The 23,835-nt window shown below is 44.3% G+C and overlaps 1 long non-coding RNA gene across 3 annotated transcripts in view; it reads right to left on the bottom strand.

The window, feature by feature from the left end:
* The window catches only part of LOC131748873 (uncharacterized), a 47,513-nt gene that overhangs the window by 10,356 nt on the left and 13,322 nt on the right, over positions 1 to 23,835 (bottom strand). For all 3 annotated transcript variants that reach the window (XR_010838750.1, XR_010838751.1, XR_010838752.1), the window contains exon 2: positions 15,490 to 15,623. This is a non-coding gene — a long non-coding RNA (uncharacterized lncRNA). The remainder of the gene's footprint in view (positions 1 to 15,489; positions 15,624 to 23,835) is intronic.

The raw sequence follows: 23,835 nt of genomic DNA, 5'->3' as shown, positions 1-23,835 counted from the left end.
AACTGGTCTGTGAATTCTTTCAAAATCCGTGCCCATTTGGTATAGATCTAAAATCATGAACCTCTGTTACAAATTCTATTATCAATGCTCTTCTCAACTCAGGGCCTAGAATTAATGCTTTTACCTTCAGATTCTCTCTGGACTGATACTGAACCTGGATACCTGTTATCTGTTCCACCATCAATGCTCTTCCTCTGACCCACGTGTAACTCATGAGTCTGTTAACTATTCTTCCATTAATGCCCTTCTAGTCTAACCTTGAATCTGGGTCATTGTTAAATATTTTAATATCCAGCTTTTCAAGTCTGAACTTGAACTCAAGCCTCTCAGTTTTTTCCCCAGCTTTATTGAGGTATAATTGAGAAACAGAAAATATATATATTTAAGGAATGCAAGCGATGAGACATATGTGTGTGTGTGTGTGTGTGTGTGTGTGTGTGTGAATGAGCACCACAATTAAGTTAATTAACGCATCCATCACCTCACATAGTTACTTTTTTTTTGGTGTGGTAAGAACAGTTAAGATCCATTTTCTTAGCAACTTTCAAGTATACAATGTAGTATTATTAACTGTAGTTACTATGCTGTAAATTAGATCCCCAGAACATATTCATCTTATAACTGAAAGTTTGAACCCTTTGACCTACATCTCCCCATTTCCCCTACCCCCAGCCCCTGGCAACCAACATTCTACTCTCTGTTTCTATAAGTTTGATTATTTTATATTCCACATATATGTGATACCATACAGTATTTGTCTTTCTCCATCTTGTTTATTTCCCTAAGCATAATGTCCTTCAGGTTCATCCATGTTGTTGCAAGTGGCAGGATTTCCTTCTTTTTATTGCTCTGTAATATTTCTGTGTGTGTGTGTGTGTGTGTGTGTGTGTGTGTGTGCATTTTCTTTATCCATTCATCTGTCAAAAGGCACTTAGGTTGTTTCTATACCTTGGCTATTGTGAATGATGCTGCAATGAACATGGGAGTACGGATACTTCTTCGAGACCCTGATTTCATTGCCTTTGGGTATATACCCAGAAGTGAGAATACTGGATCAATTTTTGAGGAATCTCCATTCTTTTCCCCATAGTGGCTATACCAATTCCCATTCCCACAAACAATGTATAAATGTTTCCTTTTCTCCACACTCTCACCAACACTTGTTATCTCTTTTCATTTTGATATCAAGCCTCTTTTTAGTATTGTACCATCTATGCTGCTCTGAAATGACCTTTAGCTTGGGCATCTTCAAATTATTCCATCAGTAACTCTCTATTCTAGACCTTGAAACTGTGCTTCCATTCACTTTTATACAATCAGTGTCCCTTGATTCTGAACTAGACTGTTAACTATGCCAACATCAAACCAACAGCCTTTCTCGCCTGATCCTAAACTTGGGCCCCTGTTCATTCTTCATCTATCAATGACCCTGTGATGGTTAATTTTATATATCAATTTGACTGGGCCATGACTGGTTAAACACTATTCTGGGAGTGTCTGAGAGTGTTTCCGGATGAGATTAACATTTGAATTGTAGACAAGTAAAGTAGATTACCCTCCCTAAAGTGGGTGGGCCCTATCCAATCTATTGAAGGCCTGAATAGAAGAAAAGACTCAGTAAGGGAGAATTCACTCTCTCAGCCTGTCTTTGAGCTGGACATCTGTCTTGTGCACTGGGACTGGAACTTAGACCGTTGGCTCTTCTGGGTTTCCAGCTTTCTGACTGCAGATCTTGGACCTTGTCTCCATAACTGTGTGAGCCAATTACTTTATAATAAATCTTTTTATGCATGCACGCGCACACACACACACACACACACACACACACACACACACACACACACACACACAAATCAGTTCTGTTTCTCTGAAGAACCCAGATTAATACAACACCTTTGTTCTGCTTTGGCACCTGGGCCCCTGTTAATATTTCCACCATCAATGACTTCAATCCCAGCATTCTTCAACTATTCCACCATCATTGCTACTCTGATCCAGGCCTCTGTTATTCATCCACTGACAATTTTCCTTTGTGAACTCAAAATTTGTCTCTGTTAACTCTTCCACAATCTGTTGTTGACTTGAACTTGGGCTTATTTTTACTCTTCCACCACCATTATCCCTCTGCTCTGACTTCCTATCCTGGTCATGATTTTGCTACCAAAGCCCTCTAGTCTAGATTTTGAACCCTTCTGCTAACAGTTCTATCAGCAATGATCCCCTAATCTAGATATCAAATCCTAGGCCTCTATTAATACTTCCCCCCCTGTGCCCCTCTGCTTTGATTGCAAATTTAGGCGACTCTTAACTCTTCCACTATCAATGGCTCTTTGGTCTAAATCTCAAAGCCTAGGTCTCTGAGCTTTCTTCCACCATCACTGCCTCTCTGTTTTTATTGTCAATTCAAGCACTTGTTAATTGTTCTAATGTTAATGCCCCCTGGACAGACTGAAAAATTGGATATTTATTAAATTTTCCACCATTTATGCTGCTATGGTCCAATCTCAGTTCTGGACCCCTTCAAGTGACTACAGAAGAGTTTGGATACCAGGAGGAGTGACTCATTGGAAGGCATGAAATACATTAATATAACAATCTGCCACAATTGTTAACAATTCCCACATCACTGACCTTCTGATTCAGGTCTCTGTTAACTTTTCCAATATTAATGGCCTGTGATTCTTAAATCTGTGACTTTGTGAATTCTTCTACCATCAATACTCTTCTGGTCTGTATCTTGTTCCTGGACATATGGAACAAATTTCACCATAAAGTTCTATTTGGTTTGACCTCAAATCAATGCTTGTATTATATTTTCAACCATCAGTGTGTTACCAAACCAAACTTGGGTCTGCTTGCCTACTGTGCAGCACTACTGACATCAGGTTATGGTCAAGGAAAGTACAGAATTAATTGAAAATGCCAAGCAAGGAGAAGGGGCAGCTCATGCTCAAAAGACCAGAACTTCCCATGGCTTTCAAGAAAGGCTTTTAAAGCAACATTAGGGTTGGGGATTGCAGGGTGTGTGATCAGCTCATGGACTTTCTTCTGATTGGTTGTTAGTGGTATGGTAATAGGGTGATGTTTCAGAAATCTTACTCATCAAGCTTCTGGTTCCAACCAGTCTGGGGTCTAGTGCTTGTGCTCAGCATGTAGTCATCCTCCTTCACCTGAGTAGAGTGTTTTAGTTCCCATTGAACAACTCAAAGATATGTGTCAGATTGTTATGTATATCCCTTGAGGAGGAACTAGGACTCTGTTTTGTCACTGAACTATTGTTTATTGACTGATTTTCCTTTATTTCAGCATTCCCTCACTTCCCTAATTAGTAACTGCTTGAGTCTGCTCTTTGGAGCTCAGAGAAGGTCTAGGAGACTAAAGTCTTTTTCTACAAACAAGAAACAGTGGACAAAGAGGGGCTTTTGTAGCCAGGAAGTTCCTGCAGGGTCCTGCTCAGTTTCAATCCCCCCCCCCTTTTTTGATATTCCTCTATCCTGAGGGGAACAGGGACAGGACAAGAAGAAAATAAAATTTTAGATAGAGATGTTAATCAAAAACTTGGTGGGGGAACTCTGTTTTAGGGGGACTTGGTTCAAATGCTCCTCTAATCTCATCTTGAACCTAGGTTCCTCTCAATATTTTCACCATCAAACACCCTCTATTATAACCTTAAGTCCAAAACTCTGTTAATTATTCCAGCAAAAGAGTTCTTTGTAGACCTCAAACCCAACTCTCTGTTAACTCATCCACCATTAATGTTCCTGTGAGCTGATGTTGACCCTAGGCCTCTGTTAATTCTTTCATTATTAATGCTTCTACAAGTAGAACCCATGATCTAAACTAGGATTCTGTTAACTCATGTGAAACAAAATTCATACTTTATGGTAAGACAAGAAAAATTTAAACATAAAAATTCTTCTCTGCCCTTTGGCCTCCTCCCTCCCCCACACTGTGTGTTGTGTATCTGCATTATGCATCGACCAAACCTCCCCCATTGGCAGGAGTACCTGCTCAACCATAAAGAGGAACATTCTCCTAGCATCAGCAAGACAACTCCTTAAAAGAAAACATTCCTTCTTGATCTTGTAAGGGGTCACATGACCCACCAGGCTAACACTTAGATCTGGATTATGTAAACTGTCAATAATATGTCATTTAATGTACAGCCCTCTGTCTCAAAAAACTTATGTAACTGTGCCATGACTTCTAACCGGTGGAACAGTTCTCAGCTTTCTGTGATGCTCTTCCCAGATTATAATCCTAAAATTTAGCTCACATAAAATTTTCCAATCCTTTCTTAGATCAAATGATTATTTTTCAACACTCTTCAATAGTCTATGACTCTCTTGTCTAGATGTCAAATCCTGGGATACTGTTAACTTTTCCACCAACAGTGTTCCTCTGTAATAGATCTTAAAATTGGACCACTGTTAACCTGCCCACCATTAATGGCTCCCTAGTCTAGGATTCAATTTTTCCTGTCTGTTAACTCCTCCACCATCAGTGTTTCTTGGCTATGATCTTAAACCTAGGCCTCTTTTAACTATTTCCCCATCAATGCTCCTCTCTCTTTGATCTAGAACCCAGGCTTCTAATAAGCCATTCACCACCAATGCTCCTCTGGTCTTACCTTGAATATGGATCTTTGTTAAATATTACAACATCCATGTCTTTCAGGTCTGAACTAGAACCCAAGCACTTGGTTACTATAGTACCAACACAGACCTTCTGGTCTTACCTTGAACTTGGTCCTGTTAAAACCACTTCACTACCAGTTCCTCCTCTAATCTAGACCTCAATCTTGGACCCACATGTTTCATTTGCCTGCTATGTCTCAGGAGTATCTTAATCATCTTTAATATTGCTTTTAATGATCCTCTAGCATTCCACACTTTGGAGGTATCATTTCTTTCTCCAACACCCATGGTTGGAGTTTGGGTTATTCCCAATTTCTTGGTGTTAATAACAAACCTGTAATGAAGACATCTAAACTTAAATCTCTGTGAAAATACATGATTATTGCCTTAGGATGAATTTCTAGAACTATAAATAGAATTGCTGGATCAAAGGAGGGCAACAAGTAGTTCATATGAAGAGACAACAATTTTACAACTTCCAATAGAAAGCTGCTTGCCACCCAGGTCTTTCAACACTCTGTTCTTCCCCTTGGGTCCGTTCTTTTTTTTTTAACATCTTTATTGGAGTATAATTGCTTTACAATGGTGTGTTAGTTTCTGCTTTATAACAAAGTGAATCAGTTATACTTATACATATGTTCCCATATCTCTTCCCTCTTGCGTCTTCCTCCCTCCCACCTTCCTTATCCCACACCTCTAGGTGGTCACAAAGCACTGAGCTGATCTCCCTGTGCTATGTGGCTGCTTCCCACCAGCTATCTGTTTTACGTTTGGTAGTGTATGTATGTCCATGCCACTCTCTCACTTTGTCCCAGCTTACCCTTCCCCCTCCCTGTATCCCCAAGTCCATTCTCTAGTAGGTCTGCGTCTTTATTCCCGTCTTGTCCCTAGGTTCTTCATGACCATTTTTTTCTTAGATTCCATATATGTGTGTTAGCATACAGTACTTGTTTTTCTCTTTCTGACTTACTTCACTCTGTATGACAGACTCTAGGCCCATCCACCTCCCTACAAATAACTCAATTTCATTTCTTTTTATGGCTGAGTAATATTCCATTGTATATATGTGCCACATCTTCTTTATCCATTCATCTGTTGGTGGACACTTAGGTTGCTTCCATGTCCTGGCTATTGTAAATAGAGATGCAGTGAACATTGTGGTACATGACTCCTTTTGAATTATGGTTTTCTCAGGATATATGCCTGGTAGTGGGATTGCTTGGTCATATGGTAGTTCTATTTTTAGTTTTTTAAGGAACCTCCATACTGTTCTCCATAGTGTCTGTATCAACTTACATTCCCACCAACAGTGCAGGAGGGTTCCCTTTTCTCCACACCCTCTCCAGCATTTATTGTTTGTAGATTTTTTGATGAGGAGGACAGTATTACTTGAACTTGTTAAATGGGAACTTACTCATGCACATTGTTAATTTGAAACCGTATAGAATACGTGGTGGACGAAAAGACATAGACCAGAGCTTATGGGAAAGGTCCATGAGTGCTACCCAGTGGCGACCACTAGGATTCTGGACCAGAAAATTTCCAGGCATGGCAAGTACAGTAGACATCACCTGAGAGACAATTACCAGCCTGTTATTAGGCATTAATTGAAACTGTCCCTATGACTGAAGGATTTAAAATAATCTTGCAGTATGAAATGCCCATAATGTCTTGGGTAATGTCAGAGAAACACTCCGAGAAGAAAGGCAGTGCCCAAAACAGTTCCATAATAGAATTTAAATGATTTCTATAGGAACATGCTACCAAAGGAATGCAATAAATCATATTCACAAGCAGGCAGACTCTTTTTCTTAGGGCTGACGTTGAAATCACCTGAGGAGCTGCCAAATCCTATTACCACAAAGGTAGTGTCCTATAAACGGCTCTCTATTGAATATCAGAAAGCTACTTAGTTTACAGACGGCAGTTCCAAAGTGGACAGATAACATCCTGTTTGGAAGGCCACCACACTACAACTGACTCATATAGAAAGTCCAGTTGAAGAAGGCGAGAACAAATCAATTCAGTGGTCTGAATTGCATGCTATTTTTCTGGCAATGATGGAAGAATTGAACAAAGAAGAGAGCTGCTATGTTTGAGATTTTACCGACTAATGGGTTTTCACCAATGGCCTGGCCGTATGGTCAGGCAGAGGAGCAACAGAAATTGGACTATTAAAGGGATCCCCATATGGGGCACAGCCCTATGGAAAGCACTAGGGGAATTTAAATGGTGCTGAAAAGTAGAACATGTTGATGCCCATCAGAAGAACCCCTTTACAGGAGCCAGAGGATTTTACAAGTGGATATCCTGATATGCTTGCTTGAGGTAGCCGCCTGGGTCCATGAAATGAATGGACATGGGAAAGATACAGCAATGCAAGGATGAGCTGATCACTGACACCTTCCTCTAGCACCCACTGAGATACAAAACGTGAACCAGAACTGTCCTGTCTGGCAAAAGAGGCAGAGACTTCAGATGACTATGGGGCATATTCCCCGGAGGAAGGTTCCACACATAGCTGGCAACTAGTCTATGTCAGACTTCTGCTGGTAGTTCCAGGAGGTTATAAATGGATCTTTTTTTTTCCACTGAGATACAGTTGACATATAACACTTATGTAAGTTTAATGTGAACAGCGTGTTGATTTGATACATATATATATATATAGTGTAATATGATTACCACTGTAGCATTAGCAACCACGTCTATTGCATCACATAAATGAGTCTTATACATGAGTCTTGACAGGAACAGACACTCTGTACTAGGTTTTGCATACTAGGTGATAGATGCAAATACTCAGAATACTATAAAAGGACTGGAATAGAAGCCAGGACCAGATGGCTTCACAGGCAAATTCTATGAAACATTTAGAGAAGAGCTAACACTGATCCTTCTCAAACTTTTCCAAAAAAATTGCAGAGGAAAGAACACTCCCGAATTCATTCTATGAAGCCACCATCACCTTAATACCAAAACCAGAAAAAGATATCACAAAAAAAGAAAATTATAGACCAATATCACTGATGAACATAGATGCAAAAGTCCTGAACAAAATACTAGCAAACAGAACCCAACAACATATTAAAAGGATCATACACCATGATCAAGTGGGATTTATCCCAGGGATGCAAGGATTCCTCAATATATGCAAATCAATCAATTTGATACACCATATCAACAAATTAAGGAATAAAAACCATATGATCATCTCAATAGATGCATAAAAAGCTTCTGACAAAATTCACCACCAATTTATGATAAAAACTCTCCAGAAAATGGGCTTAGAGGGAACCTACCTCAACATAAAAAAGACCATATATGACAAACCCACAGCAAACCACATGCTCAATGGTGAAAACTGAAAGTATTTCCAGTAAGATCAGGAACAAGACAAAGATGTCCACTCTCACCACTCTTATTCAACATAGTTTTGGAAGTCCTAGCCACGACAATCAGAGAAGAAAAAGAAATAAAAGGAATACAAATTGGAAAAGAAGAAGTAAAACTGTCACTGACTGCAGATGACATGATACTATATTTATAGAATCCTAAAGATGCCACAAGAAAACTACTAGAACTAATCAATGAATTTGGTAAGGTTGCAGGATACAAAATTAATGCACAGAAATCTCTTGTATTCCTATACACTAATGATGAAAAATCTGAAAGAGAAATTAAGGAAACACTCCCACTTACCACTGCAACAAAAAGAATAAAATACTTAGGAATAAACTTACCTAAGGAGACAAAAGACCTGTATGCAGAAAACTATAAGACACTGATGAAAGAAATTAAAGATGATACAAACAGATGGAGTGATATACCATGTTCTTGGATTGGAAGAATCAACACTGTGAAAATGACTATACTACCCAAAGCAATCTACAGATTCAGTGCAATCCTTATCAAGCTACCAATGGCATTTTTCTCAGAACTAGAACAAAATATTTCACAATTTGTATGGAAACACAAAAAACCCTGAATAGCCAAAGCAATCTTGAGAAAGAAAAACAGAGCTGGAGGAATCAGACTCCCTGACTTCAGACTATATTACAAAGCTACAGTAATCAAGACAATATGTTACTTGCACAAAAACAGAAATATAGATCAATGGAACAGGATAGAAAGCCCAGAGATAAACCCACACACCTGTGGTCAACTAATCTATGACAAAGGAGGCAAGAACATACAATGGAGAAAAGACAGCCTCTTCAATAAGTGGTGCTTGGAAAACTGGACAGCTACATGGAAAAGAATGAAATTAGAACACTCCCTAACACCATACACAAAAATAAATTCAAAATGGATTAAAGACCTAAATGTAAGACCAGACACTATAAAAGTCTTAGAGGAAAACATAGGGAAAACACTCTGTCATGAAGCTCAGCAAGGGACTTCCCTGGTGGCGCAGTGGTTAAGAATCTGCTTGCCAATGCAGGGGACATGGGTTCGATCCCTGGTCCAGGAAGATCCCACATGCTGTGGAGCAATTAAGCCCATGTGCCACAACTACAGAGCCTGCACTCTAGAGCTCCTGAGCCACAACTACTGAGCTCACATGCCACAACTACTGAAGCCCACACGCCTAGAGCCTGTGCTCCGCAACAAGAGAAGCCACCACAATGAGAAGCCCGTGCACCACAACAAAGATTAGCCCCCGGGCTTCCCTGGTGGCGCAGTGGTTGGGAGACCGCCTGCCGATGCAGGGGACACGGGTTCGTGCCCTGGTCCGGGAGGATCCCACATGCCGTGGAACGGCTGGGCCCGTGAGCCATGGCCACTGAGCCTGCGCGTCCGGAGCCTGTGCTCCGCAGCGGGAGAGGCCACAGCAGTGAGAGGCCCACCTAGCACATACACACACACAAAGATTAGCCCCCACTTGCTGCAGCTAGAGAAAGCCTATGCACAGTAACGAAGACCCAATGCAGCCAAAAATAAATAAATTAAAATAAATAAATTTTTTAAAAAAGAAAAAGTAGTCTTCTTTAACAAAAAACACACAGCAAGATCTTTTCTGACCCACCTCCTAGAGTAATGAAAATAAAAACCAAAATAAACAAATGGGACCTAATTAAAATTAAAAGCTTTTGCACAGCAAAGGAAACCATAAACAAGACAAAAAGGCAACCCTCAGAATGGGAGAAACTATTTACCAGTGAAACAGCAGACAAAGGATTAATCTCCAAAATATACAAACAGCTCATGGAGCTCAATATCAAAAAAAAAGAAAAACCCAATTAAAAAAAGGGCAGAAGACCTAAATAGACATTTCACCAAAGAAGACATACAGATGGCCAAGAGGCACATGAAAAGATGCTCAATATCACTAATTATTAGAGAAATGCAAATCAAAACTACAATGAGGTATCACCTCACACCAGTCAGAATGGCAATCATCAAAAAAAAAATCTACGAACGATAAATGCTGCAGAGGGTGTGGAGAAAAGGGAACCCTCTTGCACTGTTGGTGGGAATGTAAATTGATACAGCCACTATGGAGAACAGTATGGAGGTTCCTTAAAACTCTAAAAATAGAACTACCATATGACCCAGCAATCCCACTCCTGGGCATATACCCTGAGAAAACCATAATTCAAAAAGAGTCATGTACCAAAATGTTCACTGCAGCTCTATTTACAATAGCCAGGACATGGAAGCAACCTAAGTGTCCATCAACAGATGAATGGATAAAGAAGATGTGACACATACATACAATGGAATATTACTCAGCCATAAAAAGAAACGAAATTGAGTTATTTGTAGTGAGGTGGATGGACCTAGAGTCTGTCATACAGAGTGGAGTAAGTCAGAAAGAGAAAGACAAATACCGTACGCTAACACATATATATGGAATCTAAGAAAAAAAAATGGTCATGAAGAACCTAGGGGCGGGGCTTCCCTGGTAGCACAGTGGTTGAGAGTCTGCCTGCCGATGCAGGGGACACGGGTTCGTGCCCCGGTCCGGGAGGATCCCACATGCCGCGGAGCGGCTGGGCCCGTGAGCCATGGCCGCTGAGCCTGCGCGTCCGGAGCCTGTGCTCACGGGAGAGGCCACAACAGTGAGAGGCCCGCCTAGCACCAAAAAAAAAAAAAAAAAAAAAAAGCTTTTAAAAAAAAAGAACCTAGGGGCAAGACGGGAATAAAGACGCAGACATACTAGAGAATGGACTTGAGGATATGGGGAGGGGCAAGGGTAAGCTGTGACAAAGTGAGAGAGTGGTATGAACATATATACACTACCAAGTGTAAAACAGATAGCTAGTGGGAAGCAGCCACATAGCACAAGGAGATCAGCTTGGTGCTTTGTGACCACCTAGATGGGTGGGATAGGGAAGGTGGGAGGGAGGGAGATACAAGAGGGAAGAGATATGGGAACATATGTATAAGTATAACTGATTCACTTTGTTATAAAGCAGAAACTAACACACCATTGTAAAGCAATTATTCTCCAATAAAGATGTTTAAAGAAAAAAAGGAGTCATGCACCACAATGTTCACTGCAGCTCTATTTGCAATACCCAGTACATGGAAGAAACCTAAGTGTCCATCGACAGATGAATGGATAAAGAAGATGTGGCACATATATACAATGGAATATTACTCAGCTATGAAAAGAAATTGAGTTATTTGTAGTGAGGTGGATGGACCTAGAGTCTGTCATACAGAGGGAAGTAAGTCAGAAAGAGAAAAACAAATACCGTATGCTAATATATATATATATATATATATATATATATATATATATATATATATATACAGAATCTTAAAAAAAGGGTCTGAAGAACCTAGGGTCAGGACAGGAATAAAGACACAGATGTAGAGAATGGACTTGAGGACACAGAGAGTGGGAAGGGTAAGCTGGGATGAAGTGAGAGAGTGGCATGGACATATATACACTACCAAATGTAAAATAGATAGCTAGTGGGAAGCAGCTGCATAGCACAGGGAGATTAGCTCTGCTCTGTGACCACCAAGAGCGGTGGGATAGGGAGAGTGGGAGGGAGACGCAAGAGGGAGGAGATACGGGGATGTATGTATATGTATAGCTTATTCACTTTGTTATAAAGCAGAAACTAACACACCATTTTAAAGGAATTATACTCCAATAAAGATGCATTAAAAAAAGGAAAAGGACTGTAATAGAAGCTACTATAGCAATTAGGACCACTGAGTTACATTATTTCAAACCATAGAACACACTTTATAGCTCAGTGTCCAAAACTGAGCAAAGAGATAGTGCCTTAAATGAATATATAATGTTGCATATATAGCTCAGAGTATTCGTTTGATAGAGAATTGGAACAGGTAGATGCCTAAAGTGGGGGAGATAAAGGCATGAAGAACTGGCTTACACCCCTTCATGAATGTATGCTCACATTTAACATGATACAGGCCAAGGGAGAGTCCCTGCTAGTTAGATTCCTCCCTTTTTCTGTGAGGTCTTAGGCAGAGAGGGCAGTGAAGATGCTGTTACTACTACACAATTCTTTCCCTGCAACACCTCAACATTCTTCTTTCTGACCTGATGCAGTGGTCCTGGGACCAGGGCTACAGCTGCAGGTGCCAGAAGCAGGGATGATCCCTAAATGAGAAACTGTAACTCTACCTTTAAACCTTGATGCCAGAATTCTGGGAATTCCCTGGCAGTCGAGTGGTTAGGGCTCTGTACTTCCACTGCAGGGAGCACAGTTTCGATCCCTGGTTGGGGAACTAAGATCCCACCAGAATTCCTAAGGGTCTAATGGGATGGGTTGTACCTTCACCTGTTATATAGATAGGTCAAAGATGGCCTTTCTGTATTGTTCCTTGGGTTGTTTATTTCTTCACTGCAGGCTGAGACCCAATAGCTCAAAACCTGCTGATGCCAACTTAAATTTGTACACATCCAATTATTTTATAAATAGCCCAAACAAGTAATTTTTCACCATTTAGAGCCTACCTGCTTTGCATACCCAACGAAACCTCACCCTACATCTGCTGGCAATAGATAAGGTAAGCCCGGGCTGTAAATGACCCATGTTGCTGCTGCCCTTCAGGGCTCTCTGATCCAGAGACTCCCCACTTTGCTGCTGAGTGACATCACCTAGATGCAAAAGCTCCCTCTCTTAACCCCTTAGCCCCCAGCAGTTCCTTTGCCCTCCTCCTCATACGGGCTCCTGCTGTGAGGCACTTCCCCAGCATGCAAGCCCAGTAACACTTGTGTGTGCTCCTGCCACCTCGTGGTCATATTTTTTTTCTTGATAACCCCCAAATACCTCAAACCCCATAAGTGGCAATAAGGGGAGAACTTCTGGAGATAATTAGGAAATAGATATGGAGGCCACCCAGTCAGCAGGAAAATCAATTAGCAAAAATCCTGGATGGCCTCAAATGGGTGGGATTCAAATTTTGGAATGCCACTGCTTCGGTTTGGCGTGGCACTGCTCTGTACTGTATTACACTCTATATTTTGGGGGGTATCCTCCTGTGCTTCAATAGCCTGGCCAAGTGATAGCATCAGTATTTGAGTGAACACATGACACTGGAACTAATTTGGGGGGTGGCAGAGGGGCCCAGCTGCATGTGGTAGGAAGTCAGCCTGCCCACCTGGGTATCCATTAGGCAGGTGGTGGACACTGTAAGACCTGTGGGCCTGAACAGAAAAAGCGGGAGGGGTGCACACCTCTGGACTGAGGGGTGGATACCCCTGACCCCATAATGGGCTATAATGGGAGGAGCTCCCTGACAATGGCCAGCGATTCAGGGTTACTCTTTGACGAGAGGACATCCTTGTCGCTGGGGACCACTGTGGCAGCTAAACAAACCTATAAGGCAGAGGCATCAGGCCAAGGTTAGTCCCCTAAGTGCAGTTGGGGGAGGCACCTTTGCAAACAGCTAGCCTGACTCTGATGCTGTCGCACTTGGATCTGCTGTTACAGGTGGCATCATTCTAGCCCTTCCCTGGAGGGCTATCTGGACCCCAACTCTTGGGCTGAGGCGGCTAAAGCATTACGTAAAATGACGAAGACAAGGAAGTTATCTTCCTGCCTCTCCCAGGACTCCTAAACAGGGGGACATCTTGCTGAATGAGAGAGGCAAGCCAGAACTTCCTCTTGGTGGCTTCTCACCAGGCCACAGCCTGGTGAGGAGGTAGGAACTTACACTCGTGGGAAGACCAGATGGAGGGGAGGGCCCTGGAGAAGAGGACTGGTGCCCTCTAGAGGCCCAGGCAGCACAATGCCAGCACGGTCATGGTGAGAGAATCTACACTCCACCCAGGACCACCCACAAAGTAACAGACAGAAGACACAGGAGGGGAAGGTCAAAAATAAGGGATAGGTTCTCACTTGGGGGAAGCGACACATCCCCCTTCTCCCTGAGGCCCAGTCCTCCATAAGGACAGAGTCCAGGAACCAAATGAAAAAGGGGCTGCCTGGCTGTATAGAATGTATCAGGCAGAGCAAGAATTCCACCTAACAGGGTCTGCAATTAAACAATTGGTGGCCACAGAATGGGATGGAAAAATGGGCCCCTGGTAAGGGATCTTGCACCATTAGTGAGGAAGGGAGGAAGGACCCCCAGAGGCCGCTCTGGACCCTAGTTCACATATACCTTGTTGAAATGGATTTTTTTTTTTTTTTTTTTTTTTGCGGTACGCGGGCCTCTCACTGCGGTGGCCTCTCCCTTTGCGGAGCACAGGCTCCGGACGCGCAGGCTCAGCGGCCATGGCTCACGGGCCCAGCCGCTCCATGGCCCGTGGGATCCTCCCGGACCGGGGCACGAACCCGTGTCCCCTGCATCAGCAGGCGGACTCTCAACCACTGCGCCACCAGGGAAGCCCAGATACGGATTTTTTTATGGCTTGGAGGGCCACCCACCCCACATGAGGCCTCATAATCACCTGGTCAGACTGTCAACGGAAAACACCAGCTGAGGCCAAAGATCTCCTCCATCAGCTAGGGATGCTGAAGAGGGCTTATCAGGTAACAGATGGTGTGCAGCAGGATGACTGAGCAAGTGGGAGGAGGGTGAATAGAGTCCTGAGTCCACAGTGTTGTTTCTCAGAGGGGCTCCTGACAAAGGTAAGTCCTCTTTACTGGCAATGATGGTTAACACGAAAACAGTTCAAAAGTCACAGCTGCCCTTGGATTTAATAGAAAGTCCTGAAAGACAAACTCAGATCCAAGTGTTTAAGCCACCTGGCCTAAATCAAAATTACTATCGAGAGTGAAGCCTCCCCCCTCCTAAGTCAAACAAACTTACAGCTTGGCCTCTGCTTAAGCGTGAACTCTGAGAAAACAAGACAGGTTATATATTAGTCAGAATTTTCCAGTGAAGCAGAACCAATAGGATGTATATATAAAAAGAGGGGGTGTTTTTTGATAAGGAATTGGCTCACAGGGCTATCCTGGCAAGTCCCACGATCTACAGTCCTCAAGCTGGAGCTCTAGGAGAGACCATGGTATAGTTCCAGTCCAAAGATTTGCTGGATTGAGGTCTAGGAGGAGCCAATGTTTCAATTTGAGTCCCAAAGCAGGGAAAAAAGTACCAGCTCAAGGGAGTCAGGCAGGAGGAAATTCCCTCTTACTTATGGGAGGGTCACCTTTTTGTTCTATTCAGACCTTCAGCTAATTGGATGAGACCCACAAACACTGGGGAGGGTGATCTGCTTTACTCAGACCACCAATTCAAATGTTAATCTCATCCAGAACCTTACAGACATGCCCAGAATAATGTTTGACCAAATGTCTTGGCACTTGTGACCCAGTCAAGATGATGCATAAACTTAACCATCACAGGTTAAGCGACAAGAGGGTCCCAAATTGGAGGTTCTCTGATAAATCAGTGCAGCAATAGTACTACTTACTAGGGTTAGATTACGAGCTGCGGCAGGCTTCCCTTTCAGAGGCAGCCTCATCTTTAGTACTTGACTCTTGTCTCCACCGGTGGCCAGGACAGCCTGCACAGAGGGATCCAGCAGTCACAGAAGTAGGGCCCCACCTGGAAGAGAATCGCCCTTGTATCACATTAACTGTAGTTTGGGCTCCAGAACACAAACACACTGGCTGGTTGTTGGACACAGGTGCTCAAACCTTCCTAATCCCAGGGAGCATTCATGCTTTAAAGGGAACTCCCCCTCCCCCCAAAGGAGGTGACTGACTTCAGAAGACAATTAATTAAAAGGAAAATTACTCACTTAACTATTAAAATTGGCCCAGATTTGCTAAAAGATGTTTCTTTCCTGGTTGTTCCCTTGGAGACTATCCCTGTTCCCATTATGGGACCAGCTCAGTCAGCAGCTAACTTCATGGAACAAACCCAAGGCTTTTACTCTATTGGTGGGAGCCAACCAGTGGGAACCAGTTACCATTTCGTTATTGGTGTGGGCGGTAAACATGCCATAGTACAGGATATGACAAGGTACTGAGGGCCAGGCAGTCACAACCCTGAGTGAACACCTCACTGAAAGGGGATGGGCGACTGCCTCCCTCCATAAGGTACAAGGCCCCTACCAGTCTGTTAAATTGGAGGGTTACATTCAGAACTGAGAAGGGCAAACTCTTCCCAATCCAATAAAATAAAAGCTAGTGCTCCAACCTCCCACATCAGCAAGGAGGCCCAACATTTGGTAGAAAAGTTTGGATTCTGGTGCCAACACGTTCCTCACGTCTACTATTTGCTAGACCCTATGTACGTATTGAGTCACCTGTAAGTCTTCCATTTTGAGTGAGGACCTGAGCTACAACAGGCACTAGATAAACTAAAGGAGGCTATCGCTTCAGCTCTCCCACTAGTGCCCCAAGGATAGGACTTACATTTAGAAGTTTCTGCTCCTACCCCAAACTTTGCTTCCTGGGGCCTCTGGACCAGATGGACAGGCAAACCTCTACCTGGGCTTTTGCTGTAAGGGGCTCCTAGCCTCAATCCAGACGTATTTGCCACTGGAGAGGCAATTTCTAGCAGCATACAGGGCACTTATGGAAACTGAGGCCCTTTCTGGGGCAGAGCCAGTTATCCCACAGACCGAGATTCCTCGTATGCCGTACGTAATGGAAGAAAAACTCCCCATAAAATCAGATTGGCATCAGAGGCCCCATTATTAAAATGGAAATGCTGTCTACAGGGTTGAGCTAAACCCAGCCCTACTGGAGTGTCACAAACTCCATGAGGAAATAACCACATACCTGCCACTGAAGCTAATTCGCCCAAACCCCAGAAATGCCTCTACCCCTTGCTCAATGGGGACGGGAGGGAGGATGGTCAGCACCCTCAGAACAAGCAAAGCAACAGTCTTCCTTTACCGATGGAGTGAGCACAAGGTGTAAGGGACCAGACAATAGAGAGCCACAGCCTGTCACTCCCAAATCCATACGGGGCACAGACCGAAGTGCCCAGTGGGCTGAGCCGCATATAATAGTCCTAGCAATAGAGTATGCCTTTGACAAACATTTTCCCAAGGTTCATATTTTACTGACTCCTGGTTGGTGTTCATGAGCTAACTACTTGGTCAGGACTTTGGCAAAATCAGGGCTGGAAAATACAAGCCAAGACATTTGGGCTAAAGAGGTATGGGGCCAATTGCCACACTGGCTCCCGCTCTGCCCATCTGGGTGCACCATACCTCGGCTCATACCAAACAAGACACAGAGGAAGTGCTCTACGACTCAAAGCCTGATGAGCTAACTGAACCACCAAAGCAGCTAGGGCTCTGGAAGGAGGGGGAGATCTCCAGACCTTTGGGAGGAGCCATCCTCCCCTTCTATCAAGGAGCGCATGAGAGTTCAGGGCTTTGGGGCATCACAGGGTTATGAAAATGGATTGTTAGTAGAGGATTTGGCTCAGCAGGGAGACAAAACATTAGTGGCTGTACCAGAAGCCAGAAATCTAGACATTGGGCCTACCTCACTGGAGGGACAATTTACAGAGGAGGAGGGCCACATCAGAGACGGCAAATTGATTTCATTGGGCCTCCCCCCCCCACAGTGGCAGGAACATATATGTTAACACATGGTTAACAGTGGTGGGTGCCCACACAGGCCTTCCACTGATGGCTCTTGTGGGGCCCCAACCTCTGTTAATGTTACTGAAGTGTTAACACTGCAGCCTCACAGCCCATGGGAGTACTGCCAGTTATACAAACAGATCAAGGCTCCCATTGCAAAGCAACACAACAGCGGGCATTAGAAAATCACATTGTGTGAGTTTTCACCTACTCCATTGTCCTACAGCAACAGATGTCACAGAAAGGCATAATGGTATTTTAAAACAAGGGCTCCTGAGAGAACCTGGAGGAAGATGGTCCATCAAGTTCAAAAGTGCAGACCTAAGACTTAACTGCACTGTATGAAAATTCACAACAAATGAAACGACCACCTGTAGAGACGCTGTGACCTCTCCTGGTGGACACATCCACACTGGACACAACCCAACTACCAGTTTTCATGGACATGGGAGCCTTGCATGCTGCCCAGAGCAAATGAGCATCCACCTGGTACTTCCACCTTTTTCCCTTCTCCCTCATAGAAACTCCGGAGCCTAGCAGCCACTTCTCCCTTGATCCCAACAGGGACCTGCTGTGGACCACCAACTCTGGGACCACATTCAGCATGTTTCTACTCCTCATCCAGTGTAAGCCGAGCAGACCACTCACCACTATCTGGAGAGAGAGTTGTCCTCATCTGCTGCTCACATACTCCACTAAATCACCATAGAACCATCTTGGACCGGCTCCTGATACCCAGGAGGTGGAACTAATTACCCGCGGACTGGGTAACACCATTTGGATGATACCCAAGGAACAGTCAGAACTTCTACTGCTGCCCACAGATGACCTCTGACTCTCACCCCTATTCTGTTGCTGTGCCCCTTCCATACCTGAGAAGTTCCTCCCTTCACCAGTGTCGACTACACACCCATTGATGGATCATCCTCCCCTGGCAAACTACACCCTACTGTTGACAAGGTCTGGAAACAACATGCCACATGCACAACATGGGAGACACACAACATGGGTCAGGATGGGACCACAGGAAGCACGCTGCTGGCCATTCAGGTTTGTCAGTCCTACTAATATGACCCACAGACGCTACCACTGAGGCTAGCACTCCTCCTCCGTCCATCTCTACTGCTACCAGCAACACCCATTCTGGCTAAGCCAGGCTCTAAGATGGGGCTTGTGAACTCACAGGTGCCTTCTAGTTCTGTGGGTCAACTCTAACTTCAAATATGTGGCCAATCACGGGCTGAGCACATAACCAATTGAGTTGACTCAGGAGCTGAGTATGAGGTAGATAACATGCACATTTACTTGGCTATAACATTATAAGCTCCTATTAACACCACTTGGAATTGCACTAAGCCGCACAACTTGCCTTCACAGGAACACAGAATATAGGCAACAATGCGAGCCTTGGTGGGCCTGTAAGGGAATCCCTGGTAAAGGGCTTTCCCTATTACAAGCTTCCCCTTGTCCAACACTGGACACTGGGTTTGACTCAAAAGTGCAGTAGATTTCTACTCAGCAGCAGAACCCCACAAGGACTTACCGTCACCAACCACACTAGCCACAACTCTCCAACGCCACAATCTTTCCAAATATTCCCCTGATACTAACGGCTTTAGGATCACTAATTGGTGGGGGGATGGGCAGTAGGAACAGTGTATGTGCAGGACACCACACAACAGTGAAAAGAAACGCAGCCAGTCATGTCCTAGGAGTTATCCACACAAATTAAATAAATTGCCCAAGGACTGGAACTCTTGGCTGAATCTCACCATACTTTAGTAGCCATGGTGTTAGATAACAGCATAGCTCTAGATTACCTATTTCTGGGCCCTTATTAACACATCTTGTTGCATGTTGGTTGTCAAAGAAAAACAAATCAGAACTTAGTAAGGAGAAACTGTTTTTCAGAAGGATTATTGGAAGGGAGGGAAAGGGACTATTGTAATGGGGGAGGGCTGGTTGCAATAGGGAGAATGCTATGACCATAAGGTCTACAAGGGTCTCAAAATCAAACAGAAAAAGGCTTTTCTGTCACAGGGTAAGGAGGAGGCAAGCAGAGATAAGCAGAATCTTTCAAGGGAAGTTGGACAAGCAAGGGGAAAAGGCCAGTGGGGTCTGACAGGAAAGTATCCTGCTGTTGTCAGTCAATTCTCAGGAGAAGCTGAGAAGGGAGGCAAATTTCACTTTTTTTGTGTTTGCTCAGGCTTGGGGGCAAGCAGAGTTCAGGAACCTGTAGGAAGGGAGAAGCCTGACTAAAGTTTGGTCAAGACAAAGCAGAGGGTAAGCAACAGGTAATTGTGAACACTTAGTCGGTCCCCCCTTATTGTTTAAGTCAGACAAAATCTGTCCTTGAGCACTATTAGGGACGGAATAAGAGGCATTGGGAAGCTGATTTAGGTCCATATAGTTTTCTAGGGGTTGCTGGCCTTCATGTTCCTCTTGTTCCTGAAGAATTGACTACTGTATCATCTGTTGATTGTGCTGTTAGGCTGACTGTTGCAAGGCCTTAGCGATTAGGCATTTAACAAGAGAAATACTCAGGAATAAAATAAAATAATAGTTATTAAAGGTTGAATAAGCGAGTAAAACCAAGATTTGAGGTTCAGAGAGAGCAAGTCGAGAAGATTCCTAGACATTGGGCCTGAAGGGTATTCAGATAGTGGAGTGAAGATGACAGTGGAAATCTGAAGAATTTTCTGGAATGTCTCAATGTTTTTGGTGATGGCATATCCATCAGAGAGGTTTCAGGGAACACATGCAGAGCAATGGCTTCCGATCATTACAAAAGCGCCCCCCTTGAGAAGCCAGGATGGTGTCCAATGCCAGACAATTATGAAGATCCACTCATTGGAGTTCCTGTAGTTCTCCGGCAATGATGTTAGTGGTTTTAGATGTTAGTGGTAAGATCCACAGTCATGGTTATTTTCTGTAGTAGAGCACAGAAGATGCAGGTGGTTGGGTGAACTTCTAAGTGGCCCACACTGCAGCAGCTCTAGGCATGCAGGTTGCCCATAGTTGACTTGTTGCAGCAAGTTTTTTAGATTTACTCCCAGTCTCTTAGCTTCTTGTTCTAAGGCTTCTTAAAAACCTGATGAGACAAGAAGAGCACAGCCTCCTCCTGGGGCTTGGATTCTGCCTAAGCTTGTAGTTGTAACATGTTTTGTAGACCTCTTGCCTCATCTAGTGTCTGGAAAACTTAAACCAGAGGTAATAGAGTAGTTAAGGTGAGAAAAGAAGGCAGTCTGGTTAAGCATAGATGGCCCTTTTTTAAGAGTATTGAGGTTGAAGGAGACTCCTTTTGAAGTCTAGGGGGAAAAGCTAAAGGGACCCTGAGTGATAGCACAAAGGATGCCATTAAATATGAGATGGCATAGGAATTTAAGGGAAGCTGGAGGCTTCCGAAGAAGAGGAAGAACATAACCAGCATTCTAAAGTAAGGTTGTGAGACTGTACTATGAGTTGAGTGAAGGAACGCTATAGATTCTGGGGTCCTTGCAGGGATGGCAGAATTGTTAAAGGGGAGAACAGCTTGGGTGAAGGGGAAGAGGAAATAATACAAATGAAGGCTCATTATGGAAAGCTGCAGTTGTAATGGGGGGAATTATGTGGATAGCAAAGATGATGCTGGAGGGGATAGAGAAAAAGGATGATACTGCAAGAAGAACAGTAAAAATGGTGAGATTAGGAAGTATATAAGAGAATCCTACAGGGTCTTGTTTGGCATCTTGGGTGGAAGCTGACCACCTCATGATGGCATCTACTTACTTGGTCTGAAGCTCTTAGGAAAGCAGTCTACCTTGTGGCAACATCTGCTTCTGGGGGCTCTCGAGAGACCCTCAGTTTATTTTTTTTCAAGTTTAAAACATGTATTTAAAATGCAATTTATAAAATGCTTAATCTGCCGACTCAGGAGCCTGCAGTACGGGGTGGGGTAGGGTGGGAAGCTGCCCATTACACCAGCAGAGCAGGACTGCAGGGGTGCAGCCCTCCCTCCCATACCATTCTGTTCAGATACCCAAGGGGCCCATGTGCACCCCTGGGATCACATGGCCGAACACAGGACTCCAGAGGTTTCCAGAGTCTTTTCCTACCAGGGAGGCTGGGGCGGCCCTGCCGGCCCATCTCTGAGCAGAGCATCCCCAGATGGGGCAGAGCTGCATATGGCTGGGCTAGACAGGGAGGGGTGGGGCAGTGGGTTCTGGAATGGGCTGATGGTAGCAGATAGGGTGCTGCCTCCTGCCTGCAGGTGGGGAGCACCCTGACTGAGTGGGTGGCGAAGGGTTGGTCGCCAGGCCCAGACCCCCAGCTCCTTTGGTGATAGGCTGACATCAGAGTAGTGGCTCATGGGAAGTGGTTAGCTGGAAGGTCTGAGGCCTGGCTCACAGAGTCAGGGAGGAGCTGCGAGAAGGGGACAGTACCGTGAAAGCAGATAAGGGGCAGCAGCCTCAGGTTTCTGCCCCCCACTCCCCTGGTGTTTTCCAAGCCAAAGCCTACAGCTCACTTTTTTAAAAAAAAATTTTAAAAAAGAAAAGAAAAGCAATTTATAAAAGCAAAAAATTAAAAATCTCCTTATTGTTAAATATTTTAATATGCATTGTTATATGTATTGAAGAAAATGTGAAAATTTAAAAAAAGAAAAAGCACTTAAGGAAAGTTACAGACAACTGCATAAAAACAACAACAACAAAAACCAAAAACACTCACAAACACACACACAAAATCCAAACTGTTTTCCCATCTCCCCTCCCACCTCCCCCCAACACCATAGTTTCCTGTTTTCATTTCTTTCTTTTTAAAATTTTGCCTGCCACCTCTCCATCTGGGAAGCCAGGATATTACTGCTGGTGGGCTGTGACAGGCACACAGCAGGCAGAGCCCCATCTTTGGCCAGAGGGAGATGGGAACATCAGTCCCTACTATATCCTTGATCCACAGACACCCATCAGCCAGCCTCCCCTCGGCTCCCACTAGAGAAGGGGAGCAAGAACAGGTGGTCCCGACGGCTGAGCAATCAGCACTTCTGGCCTTCCCACCTGGCCTACCTCTGTATTTGTCCAACTGAAAAGGATAGTTTCATCTTGGGCCAGAAACCACTATTACATGAGGGATGGACACTATCCATTTAGAATGCAGAAACTTGGTCTTGGCAGTGGAACTGTAAAGACAGCAGCAACCTTCTCCCGTCCCCACTCCTGGAGGTCATTTCCCCTCAGAGCAGCCTGTGGGCACCATTCAACATCCTACAGGTTCTTACTGCCTGAAGCTTTGTTCTAGCTTTGCTCACAGACAATTTCCTGCCTTCATGTAGTTGTAAGCCTGTGGACTAACTGCTGACTCAACTGACAGCTGACCTTTCCTCCTAGGGGAAGATGTAGTGGGCCAAGACTTGCACAAATGTCACACCAACCACTCATGAGCGAGGATGCCATCTGGCTGGCTGAGGGATATAAGGTGCAGTGTGATGGAAGAGATCAGAAAGCCCGAGAGGGGCCAGAGTGTACACACACAGCTGCTCTAGGCAGGGCCCCCTAAGTCTCTTCCACCTCAAAGAACCAAAGCAAATCTCCAGGCTCCAAGGACAGAGGGCAAACTGCCTTCATTCCAGGCCCTTGCTCTGGAAGAAGGGGTGGAGGATAGCCTAGGCCTATGGGGAACCAGTCTGTCATTACCAATCTTTGCAATGCACAGCTTGTCTCTTCCCAAATGTATTGAGAATGGTCTGCTCCCAAGGTAGTGATTTCACAAGGGAAATGTGCTGGATAGAGTTATGGAGCTGATGCCATCAACAGAGATGGCACTCCACAGACCCTTGAGAGTTCTAAGCCTTGCTGGAGCAGGAAGATCTACCTACCTTCTGACCACACTCGGCAGAAGGCTTGGAGTCCTGGAGTCAAGACTCTCTCCTGGCTTTCTTTGTGCTGACAGCAAAATACTGAGCAAGGCTCGCAGCCCTTACTCTTTTTTTTTTCTACTTTTTGGCTGCACTGCGTGGCATGTGGGATCTTAGCTCCCTGAACGGGGATCCAACCCACGCCCCCTGCAGTGGAAGTGCGGAGCCTTAACCACTGGACCACCAGGGAAGTTCCTCGCAGCCCTTACTCCTAAAGCCCCAGAGTGCAGCTTCACTCCCTGCCCACTTCTAGAAGTAGTAAGCCTGGCTGGTAAGGAACCACTCCTGAGAGGTTTTAGAAGGGGAAGTCTGTTCAC

Source organism: Kogia breviceps, chromosome X (assembly GCF_026419965.1).
Source record: "Kogia breviceps isolate mKogBre1 chromosome X, mKogBre1 haplotype 1, whole genome shotgun sequence".
NCBI lineage: Eukaryota > Metazoa > Chordata > Mammalia > Artiodactyla > Physeteridae > Kogia > Kogia breviceps.
This window is presented reverse-complemented; position numbering and strand designations above follow the sequence as displayed.